This window comes from Ammospiza caudacuta, unplaced genomic scaffold (assembly GCF_027887145.1).
Source record: "Ammospiza caudacuta isolate bAmmCau1 unplaced genomic scaffold, bAmmCau1.pri scaffold_191, whole genome shotgun sequence".
Classification (NCBI taxonomy): domain Eukaryota; kingdom Metazoa; phylum Chordata; class Aves; order Passeriformes; family Passerellidae; genus Ammospiza; species Ammospiza caudacuta.
In genome coordinates this window covers 34,167-44,166 of record NW_026682970.1, presented here as the reverse complement: position 1 = coordinate 44,166, position 10,000 = coordinate 34,167, and positions in this window count along the sequence as shown.

Sequence of the window (10,000 nt, the reverse complement as noted above, 5' to 3'; positions counted from 1 at the left end):
CCCGGCATAAGCGGCTCGGTCGATGCGGCCACGACCGAGGTGGGCGAGGCGCCGCCGCCTCGCCCGCGACAAGTCCGGGGGGCTCTCTCCGTCGGGTGCCGGGTCCGCCAACTCCAAAAAACTCTGCCCGCCAACGCGGGTCCCCGGCTTAGGGCCGAGGAAGGGGGACGGCTTCAACAACGCGGGCCGGGGACGGGGGCACCCCGACCCCGGGCTCCACAGCTTTACCGGGCGGGCCGACCGCCGCCGAGGCGGACCGACAGCCCAAAACAGTGCCCGCCGAGTGGGCCCCGGCTTAAGGCCAGGCACGAAAGGGACGAGGCGCCGCCGCCTCGCCCGCCACCGCTGCCCAGGGGGGACGCCCCCCCTTGCGAATCGGCCGGCAGAAGCCGGGCCGGAACGGGACACGCTCGCAGCTTCTCTCTCTCCGCCTCGCCTCGGCCGCCCGAGCGGCTCTCTCGGATCGTCTTTCGCTGCCCTTCTCTCTCGGCCTGGCGGGGAGAGCTCTCGCCCCCTTCTCCGGCTGCCCTTCTCTCTCGGCCTGGCGGGGAGAGCTCTCGCCCCCTTCTCCGGCTGCCCTTCTCTCTCGGCCTGGCGGGGAGAGCTCTCGCCCCCTTCTCCGGCTGCCCTTCTCTCTCGGCCTGGCGGGGAGAGCTCTCGCCCCCTTCTCCGGCTGCCCCTCTCTCTCGGCCTGGCGGGGAGAGCTCTCGCCCCCTTCTCCGGCTGCCCCTCTCTCTCGGCCTGGCGGGGAGAGCTCTCGCCCCCTTCTCCGGCTGCCCCTCTCTCTCGGCCTGGCGGGGAGAGCTCTCGCCCCCTTCTCCGGCTGCCCCTCTCTCTCGGCCTGGCGGGGAGAGCTCTCGCCCCCTTCTCCGGCTGCCCCTCTCTCTCGGCCTGGCGGGGAGAGCTCTCGCCCCCTTCTCCGGCTGCCCCTCTCCCTCTCGGCCTGGCGGGGAGAGCTCTCGCCCCCTTCTCCGGCTGCCCCTCTCTCTCTCGGCCTGGCGGGGAGAGCTCTCGCCCCCTTCTCCGGCTGCCCCTCTCTCTCTCGGCCTGGCGGGGAGAGCTCTCGCCCCCTTCTCCGGCTGCCCCTCTCTCTCGGCCTGGCGGGGAGAGCTCTCGCCCCCTTCTCCGGCTGCCCCTCTCTCTCGGCCTGGCGGGGAGAGCTCTCGCCCCCTTCTCCGGCTGCCCCTCTCTCTCGGCCTGGCGGGGAGAGCTCTCGCCCCCTTCTCCGGCTGCCCTTCTCTCTCGGCCTGGCGGGGAGAGCTCTCGCCCCCTTCTCCGGTTGCCCTTCTCTCTCGGCGCCCCTCTCACTGTACCAACTTTTCTCGGGAAAGACGGGAGCCGGGACACAGCCACAAAGACTCGTCCCGGCTAGGCGGCACTTGCTTTGCCCTGCCGGCTGCACCAGCCTGGCCACTCCACTCCGCCTTAGGCGCAGGCACGGGATGAAACCAACCTGCGGGGATGCGGCCCGTCACCTCGCTCCCATAATACGGACAGACGCGTCCGAAGCCGCCGCGGCCTCCTAGGGGACCGATGGAGCTTGACCGGGAGAAGGCGCCGCCGCAGGCCGCCTCTTACGATGAGGCAGCCGGAGGCGGCCGGCAACAGCGACCCCTTGGTGAACTTCCGCAGCCGGCCGAGACAACAGGTCTACCCGGCACCCTCCGAAATTTGACTAAGTCACGCCGGGGCGAGGTAGACCTGGTGTCCCCGGAAGGCGCACGCCAGCCGGGGGCAAGGCCGACCTCCGCCGGCCCCGGGCGGGCTCCGTGGTAGACCTGGTGTCCCGCCGGATCCGGGGTAGACCTGGTGTCCCGCCGGGCCCGGGGTAGACCTGGTGTCCCGCCGGGCCCGGGGTAGACCTGGTGTCCCGGGCTCCGGGGTAGACCTGGTGTCCCGGGCTCCGGGGTAGACCTGGTGTCCCGCCGGGCCCGGGGTAGACCTGGTGTCCCGGGCTCCGGGGTAGACCTGATGTCCCGCCGGATCCGGGGTAGACCTGGTGTCCCGGGCTCCGGGGTAGACCTGGTGTCCCGGGCTCCGGGGTAGACCTGGTGTCCCGCCGGGCCCGAGGTAGACCTGGTGTCCCGGGCTCCGGGGTAGACCTGGTGTCCCGCCGGATCCGGGGTAGACCTGATGTCCCGCCGGATCCGGGGTAGACCTGGTGTCCCGGGCTCCGGGGTAGACCTGGTGTCCCGGGCTCCGGGGTAGACCTGGTGTCCCGCCGGGCCCGGGGTAGACCTGGTGTCCCGGGCTCCGGGGTAGACCTGGTGTCCCGCCGGATCCGGGGTAGACCTGGTGTCCCGATCGATCCGGGGTAGACCTGGTGTCCCGGGCTCCGGGGTAGACCTGGTGTCCCGCCGGATCCGGGGTAGACCTGGTGTCCCGCCGGATCCGGGGTAGACCTGGTGTCCCGGGCTCCGGGGTAGACCTGGTGTCCCGCCGGGCCCGGGGTAGACCTGGTGTCCCGGGCTCCGGGGTAGACCTGATGTCCCGCCGGATCCGGGGTAGACCTGGTGTCCCGGGCTCCGGGGTAGACCTGGTGTCCCGGGCTCCGGGGTAGACCTGGTGTCCCGCCGGGCCCGAGGTAGACCTGGTGTCCCGGGCTCCGGGGTAGACCTGGTGTCCCGCCGGATCCGGGGTAGACCTGGTGTCCCGCCGGATCCGGGGTAGACCTGGTGTCCCGGGCTCCGGGGTAGACCTGGTGTCCCGGGCTCCGGGGTAGACCTGGTGTCCCGCCGGGCCCGGGGTAGACCTGGTGTCCCGGGCTCCGGGGTAGACCTGGTGTCCCGCCGGATCCGGGGTAGACCTGGTGTCCCGATCGATCCGGGGTAGACCTGGTGTCCCGGGCTCCGGGGTAGACCTGGTGTCCCGCCGGATCCGGGGTAGACCTGGTGTCCCGCCGGATCCGGGGTAGACCTGGTGTCCCGGGCTCCGGGGTAGACCTGGTGTCCCGCCGGGCCCGGGGTAGACCTGGTGTCCCGGGCTCCGGGGTAGACCTGATGTCCCGCCGGATCCGGGGTAGACCTGGTGTCCCGGGCTCCGGGGTAGACCTGGTGTCCCGGGCTCCGGGGTAGACCTGGTGTCCCGCCGGGCCCGAGGTAGACCTGGTGTCCCGGGCTCCGGGGTAGACCTGGTGTCCCGCCGGATCCGGGGTAGACCTGATGTCCCGCCGGATCCGGGGTAGACCTGGTGTCCCGGGCTCCGGGGTAGACCTGGTGTCCCGGGCTCCGGGGTAGACCTGGTGTCCCGCCGGGCCCGGGGTAGACCTGGTGTCCCGGGCTCCGGGGTAGACCTGGTGTCCCGCCGGATCCGGGGTAGACCTGGTGTCCCGATCGATCCGGGGTAGACCTGGTGTCCCGGGCTCCGGGGTAGACCTGGTGTCCCGCCGGATCCGGGGTAGACCTGGTGTCCCGCCGGATCCGGGGTAGACCTGGTGTCCCGGGCTCCGGGGTAGACCTGGTGTCCCGCCGGGCCCGGGGTAGACCTGGTGTCCCGGGCTCCGGGGTAGACCTGATGTCCCGCCGGATCCGGGGTAGACCTGGTGTCCCGATCGATCCGGGGTAGACCTGGTGTCCCGGGCTCCGGGGTAGACCTGGTGTCCCGCCGGGCCCGAGGTAGACCTGGTGTCCCGGGCTCCGGGGTAGACCTGGTGTCCCGCCGGATCCGGGGTAGACCTGATGTCCCGCCGGATCCGGGGTAGACCTGGTGTCCCGGGCTCCGGGGTAGACCTGGTGTCCCGGGCTCCGGGGTAGACCTGGTGTCCCGCCGGGCCCGGGGTAGACCTGGTGTCCCGCCGGATCCGGGGTAGACCTGGTGTCCCGATCAATCCGGGGTAGACCTGGTGTCCCGGGCTCCGGGGTAGACCTGGTGTCCCGCCGGATCCGGGGTAGACCTGGTGTCCCGCCGGATCCGGGGTAGACCTGGTGTCCCGCCGGGCCCGGGGTAGACCTGGTGTCCCGGGCTCCGGGGTAGACCTGGTGTCCCGCCGGATCCGGGGTAGACCTGATGTCCCGCCGGATCCGGGGTAGACCTGGTGTCCCGGGCTCCGGGGTAGACCTGGTGTCCCGGCGGATCCGGGGTAGACCTGATGTCCCGCCGGATCCGGGGTAGACCTGGTGTCCCGGGCTCCGGGGTAGACCTGGTGTCCCGGGCTCCGGGGTAGACCTGGTGTCCCGCCGGGCCCGGGGTAGACCTGGTGTCCCGGGCTCCGGGGTTGACCTGGTGTCCCGCCGGATCCGGGGTAGACCTGGTGTCCCGATCAATCCGGGGTAGACCTGGTGTCCCGCCGGGCCCGGGGTAGACGTGGTGTCCCGGGCTCGGGGGTTGACCTGGTGTCCCGCCGGATCCGGGGTAGACCTGGTGTCCCGCCGGATCCGGGGTAGACCTGGTGTCCCGATCGATCCGGGGTAGACCTGGTGTCCAAGGCCCCGGGGTAGACCTGGTGTCCCAGGGCCCGGGGTAGACCTGGTGTCCAAGGCCCTTGGGTAGACCTGGTGTCCCGGGGCTCGGGGTAGACCTGGTGTCCCGGCTCGGGGTAGACCTGGTGTCCAAGGCCCCGGGGTAGACCTGGTGTCCCGATCAATCCGGGGTAGACCTGGTGTCCCAGCGCCCGGGGTAGACCTGGTGTCCAAGGCCCCGGGGTAGACCTGGTGTCCCAGGGCTCGGGGTAGACCTGGTGTCCAAGGCCCCGGGGTAGACCTGGTGTCTCAGGGCCCGGGGTAGACCTGGTGTCCCAGGGCCCGGGGTAGACCTGGTGTCCCAGCGCCCGGGGTAGACCTGGTGTCCAAGGCCCCGGGGTAGACCTGGTGTCCCAGGGCTCGGGGTAGACCTGGTGTCCAAGGCCCCGGGGTAGACCTGGTGTCCCAGGGCCCGGGGTAGACCTGGTGTCCCAGGGCCCGGGGTAGACCTGGTGTCCAAGGCCCTGGGGTAGACCTGGTGTCCCGGGCTCCGGGGTAGACCTGGTGTCCCGGCTCGGGGTAGACCTGGTGTCCCGGCTCAGGGTAGACCTGGTGTCCAAGGCCCCGGGGTAGACCTGGTGTCCAAGGCCCCGGGGTAGACCTGGTGTCCCGATCAATCCGGGGTAGACCTGGTGTCCCAGGGCTCGGGGTAGACCTGGTGTCCAAGGCCCCGGGGTAGACCTGGTGTCCCAGGGCCCGGGGTAGACCTGGTGTCCAAGGCCCCGGGGTAGACCTGGTGTCCAAGGCCCCGGGGTAGACCTGGTGTCCCAGGGCTCGGGGTAGACCTGGTGTCCCAGCGCCCGGGGTAGACCTGGTGTCCAAGGCCCCGGGGTAGACCTGGTGTCCCAGGGCTCGGGGTAGACCTGGTGTCCAAGGCCCCGGGGTAGACCTGGTGTCCCAGCGCCCGGGGTAGACCTGGTGTCCCAGCGCCCGGGGTTGACCTGGTGTCCAAGGCCCCGGGGTAGACCTGGTGTCCCGATCAATCCGGGGTAGACCTGGTGTCCCCGGCCGGAGCCGTGGTAGACCTGGTGTCCCTTCACAGCCGCCTGCCTCCCGGGCGCCACGGCGAGCCGCGGCAGCGCCGGAGCCGGCTTGTCCTGGTGAGCCAGGGCCGGCCCGGACCCGGGGTGGGCCTCCCATCTCCCTGTCGTCGCCCGCAGCCCGGGTGCCTCACCGTCCCCATCGACCCCGGAGCCGGGCTAAGCTCACAGCCTCATATCACCCCGGAGCCAGACGGCTCGATCAGCCCCGTCGCGCACAATGAGCCCCACCCCGCTTTCAAGATCAATACATATTTTCGGGGTTTATTGTGTTGGTCATTCGGGATATTTTTTTTTTTTTTTTTTTTTTTTTTTTTTTTTTTGGTGGGTTTTGGTGGTTTTTTTTCGGTTTGTTTGGTTTTTTTTTTTTTTTCTTTCTTTCTTTATTGTTTGTTGTTTCTAGGTTCGGCTCTGTTGGATGCTGAGTTTTGAGGCTGTTATCTTTTGGGGGGGGGTCGGTGGTCTTGTGGTTTGGATTTGGGTAGAATGGCTCCTCTATTCGCTTGGAACGAGAAACTCATCCGGAAAAACAAACCGACAATAACAATTGGCACATTTTATTTCTCCTCGTTTCGTATCCAGAGCACTCCCAGCCGAGCCGACGGGCAACCCGTGCCCCGTGGTCTGCCTGCTGACACGCTGAACTGGCGAAACAGCGCCCCCACCAACCCCCCGCCCCCGCCCCCGCCCTGTCCCACCCACGCCCTCCTGAGACCCTACACAGCCCGGCCCCCCTGGCCCCCGATGCGGCTCGCCCCGCCCCGCCCCGCCCACCGGTAGAGGCGGCTGCCGCCGGCACCACCGCCAGCACACAGGCGGCCACTTTCGGCCGGGTTCTTTCACGGTCCGCAGAGGTCTTCCGCCCTCGACGTCAGTCTAGGGGGCCGTGGGGGCTCGGGGCCGAGGCGCCCGGGGCCGGCACGAAGCCGCCGGCCCTTGGCCCTCGTCCGCACAGACACAGATACAGCGCCACACCCACCCCCCCCCCCGTGCGCACGTTCACTCCCCAAGGTCATCCCTTCAGGCCACCACACCGCCGCGCGTGCACACGCGCGCGCGGACAACCGTCCCCGCCCCCTCGCCGCCCCCCGCCACCTGCCCCCGCCCGCCCGCCCGGCCGCCTGGCTGCCCGTCCGCGTGCACGCTCTCGCGTGCCCTCACTCCCTGTCCCTGGCCCCGTCCCCGTCCCCGCGCCCGCCCCTGCCCTTACCCCTGCCCTTGCCGTCTCTGCCGGAGCCGCCCACGCCCATCGGCGGTTGGGGGCGCCCCACCCGCCCTCTCCCATCAGTCCCCCTGGCGCCGTCTGCATACTTTTCGGGCTTGCTAGGCACCCGAAGAGGGAGTCCGGCCAGGCACCACAGGTCCAGCCACGGGCAAGGCAGCCGTGGCCTAAGGCCGGCCCGGGACAACAGGACTACGACGGGGCGTTGGACACCAGGTCTAGCCCGGGCCCTAGGGCACCAGGTCTACCCCGGGCGCCGGGACACCAGGTCTACCCCGGGCGCTGGGACACCAGGTCTACCCCAGGGCCTTGGACACCAGGTCTACCCCGGGCGCTGGGACACCAGGTCTACCCCGGGCCCCGGGCTGCCGGAGCCTAAGTCCAGCCGAGACATCAGGTCTACCCCGGGCGCTGGGACACCAGGTCTACCCCGGGCGCTGGGACACCAGGTCTACCCCGGGCCCCGGGACACCAGGTCGACCCCGGGGCCTTGGACACCAGGTCTACCCCGGGCGCCGGGACACCAGGTCTACCCCGGGCGCTGGGACACCAGGTCTACCGCGGGGCCTTGGACACCAGGTCTACCCCGGGCGCTAGGACACCAGGTCTACCCTGGGCCCCGGGACACCAGGTCTACCCCGGGCCCTGGGACACCAGGTCTACCCCGGGGCCTTGGACACCAGGTCTAGCCCGGGCCCTAGGGCACCAGGTCTAGCCCGGGCCCCGGGACACCAGGTCTACCCCGGGCGCTGGGACACCAGGTCTACCCCGGGGCCTTGGACACCAGGTCTACCCCGGGCGCTGGGACACCAGGTCTACCCCGGGGCCTTGGACACCAGGTCTACCCCGGGCGCTGGGACACCAGGTCTACCCCGGGCCCCGGGACACCAGGTCTACCCCGGGCCCTGGGACACCAGGTCTACCCCGAGCGCCGGGACACCAGGTCTACCCCGGGGCCTGGGACACCAGGTCTACCCCGGGCCCCGGGACACCAGGTCTACCCCGGGCCCCGGGACACCAGGTCTACCCCGGGGCCTTGGACACCAGGTCTACCCCGGGCGCTGGGACACCAGGTCTAGCCCGGGCGCCGGGACACCAGGTCTACCCCGATCCCTGGGCCGCCGTAGCCCAAGTCCGGATGGGTACACCAGGTCTACCCCTTGGCCTTGGCCTTGGACACCAGCTCTACCCTGGGCCCGGGGCTGCCGGAGCCTAAGTCCAGCCGGGACACCAGGTCTACCCCGAGCCCTGGGACACCAGGTCTACCCCGAGCCCTGGGACACAAGGTCTACCCCGAGCCCTGGGACACCAGGTCTACCCCGGGCGCTGGGACACCAGGTCTACCCCGGGCCCCGGGCTACCGGAGCCTAAGTCCAGCCGGGACATCAGGTCTACCCCGAGCCCCGGGACACCAGGTCTACCCCGAGCCCTGGGACACCAGGTCTACCCCGGGGCCTTGGACACCAGGTCTACCCCGAGCCCTGGGACACCAGGTCTACCCCGGGCGCTGGGACACCAGGTCTACCCCGGGGCCTTGGACACCAGGTCTACCCCGAGCCCTGGGACACCAGGTCTACCCCGGGCGCTGGGACACCAGGTCTACCCCGGGGCCTTGGACACCAGGTCTACCCCGGGCGCTGGGACACCAGGTCTACCCCGGGCGCTGGGACACCAGGTCTACCCCGGGCCCTGGGACACCAGGTCTAGCCCGGGCGCTGGGACACCAGGTCTACCCCGGGCGCTGGGACACCAGGTCTAGCCCGGGCCCCGGGACACCAGGTCTACCCCGGGGCCTTGGACACCAGGTCTACCCCGGGCGCCGGGACACCAGGTCTACCCCGGGCGCCGGGACACCAGGTCTACCCCGGGACCCCCGGCTGCCGGAGCCTAAGTCCGGCCGGGACACCAGGTCTACCCCGATCCCTGGGCCGCCGTAGCCCAAGTCCGGCCGGGTACACCAGGTCTACCCCGAGCCCTGGGACACCAGGTCTACCCCGAGCCCTGGGACACCAGGTCTACCCCGGGCCCCGGGCTGCCGGAGCCTAAGTCCAGCCGGGACATCAGGTCTACCCCGAGCCCCGGGACACCAGGTCTACCCCGAGCCCTGGGACACCAGGTCTACCCCGGGCCCCGGGACACCAGGTCTACCCCGGGCCCTGGGACACCAGGTCTAGCCCGGGCGCCGGGACACCAGGTCTACCCCGGGCGCCGGGACACCAGGTCTACCCCGATCCCTGGGCCGCCGTAGCCCAAGTCCGGATGGGTACACCAGGTCTACCCCTTGGCCTTGGCCTTGGACACCAGCTCTACCCTGGGCCCGGGGCTGCCGGAGCCTAAGTCCAGCCGGGACACCAGGTCTACCCCGAGCCCTGGGACACCAGGTCTACCCCGAGCCCTGGGACACAAGGTCTACCCCGAGCCCTGGGACACCAGGTCTACCCCGGGCGCTGGGACACCAGGTCTACCCCGGGCCCCGGGCTACCGGAGCCTAAGTCCAGCCGGGACATCAGGTCTACCCCGAGCCCCGGGACACCAGGTCTACCCCGAGCCCTGGGACACCAGGTCTACCCCGGGCGCTGGGACACCAGGTCTACCCCGGGGCCTTGGACACCAGGTCTACCCCGAGCCCTGGGACACCAGGTCTACCCCGGGCGCTGGGACACCAGGTCTACCCCGGGGCCTTGGACACCAGGTCTACCCCGGGCGCTGGGACACCAGGTCTACCCCGGGCGCTGGGACACCAGGTCTACCCCGGGCCCTGGGACACCAGGTCTAGCCCGGGCGCTGGGACACCAGGTCTACCCCGGGCGCTGGGACACCAGGTCTAGCCCGGGCGCTGGGACACCAGGTCTACCCCGGGCCCCGGGCTGCCGGAGCCTAAGTCCAGCCGGGACATCAGGTCTACCCCGAGCCCCGGGACACCAGGTCTACCCCGAGCCCTGGGACACCAGGTCTACCCCGGGGCCTTGGACACCAGGTCTACCCCGGGCCCCGGGCTGCCGGAGCCTAAGTCCAGCCGGGACATCAGGTCTACCCCGAGCCCCGGGACACCAGGTCTACCCCGAGCCCTGGGACACCAGGTCTACCCCGGGACCCCCGGCTGCCGGAGCCCAAGTCCGGCCGGGTACACCAGGTCTACCCCTCGGCCTTGGCCTTGGACACCAGCTCTACCTCGGGCCCCGGGCTGCCGGAGCCTATGTCCGGCCGGGACATCAGGTCTACCCCGAGCCCTGGGCCGCCGTAGCCAGTGTCCGGCCGGGTACACCAGGTCTACCCCAGGC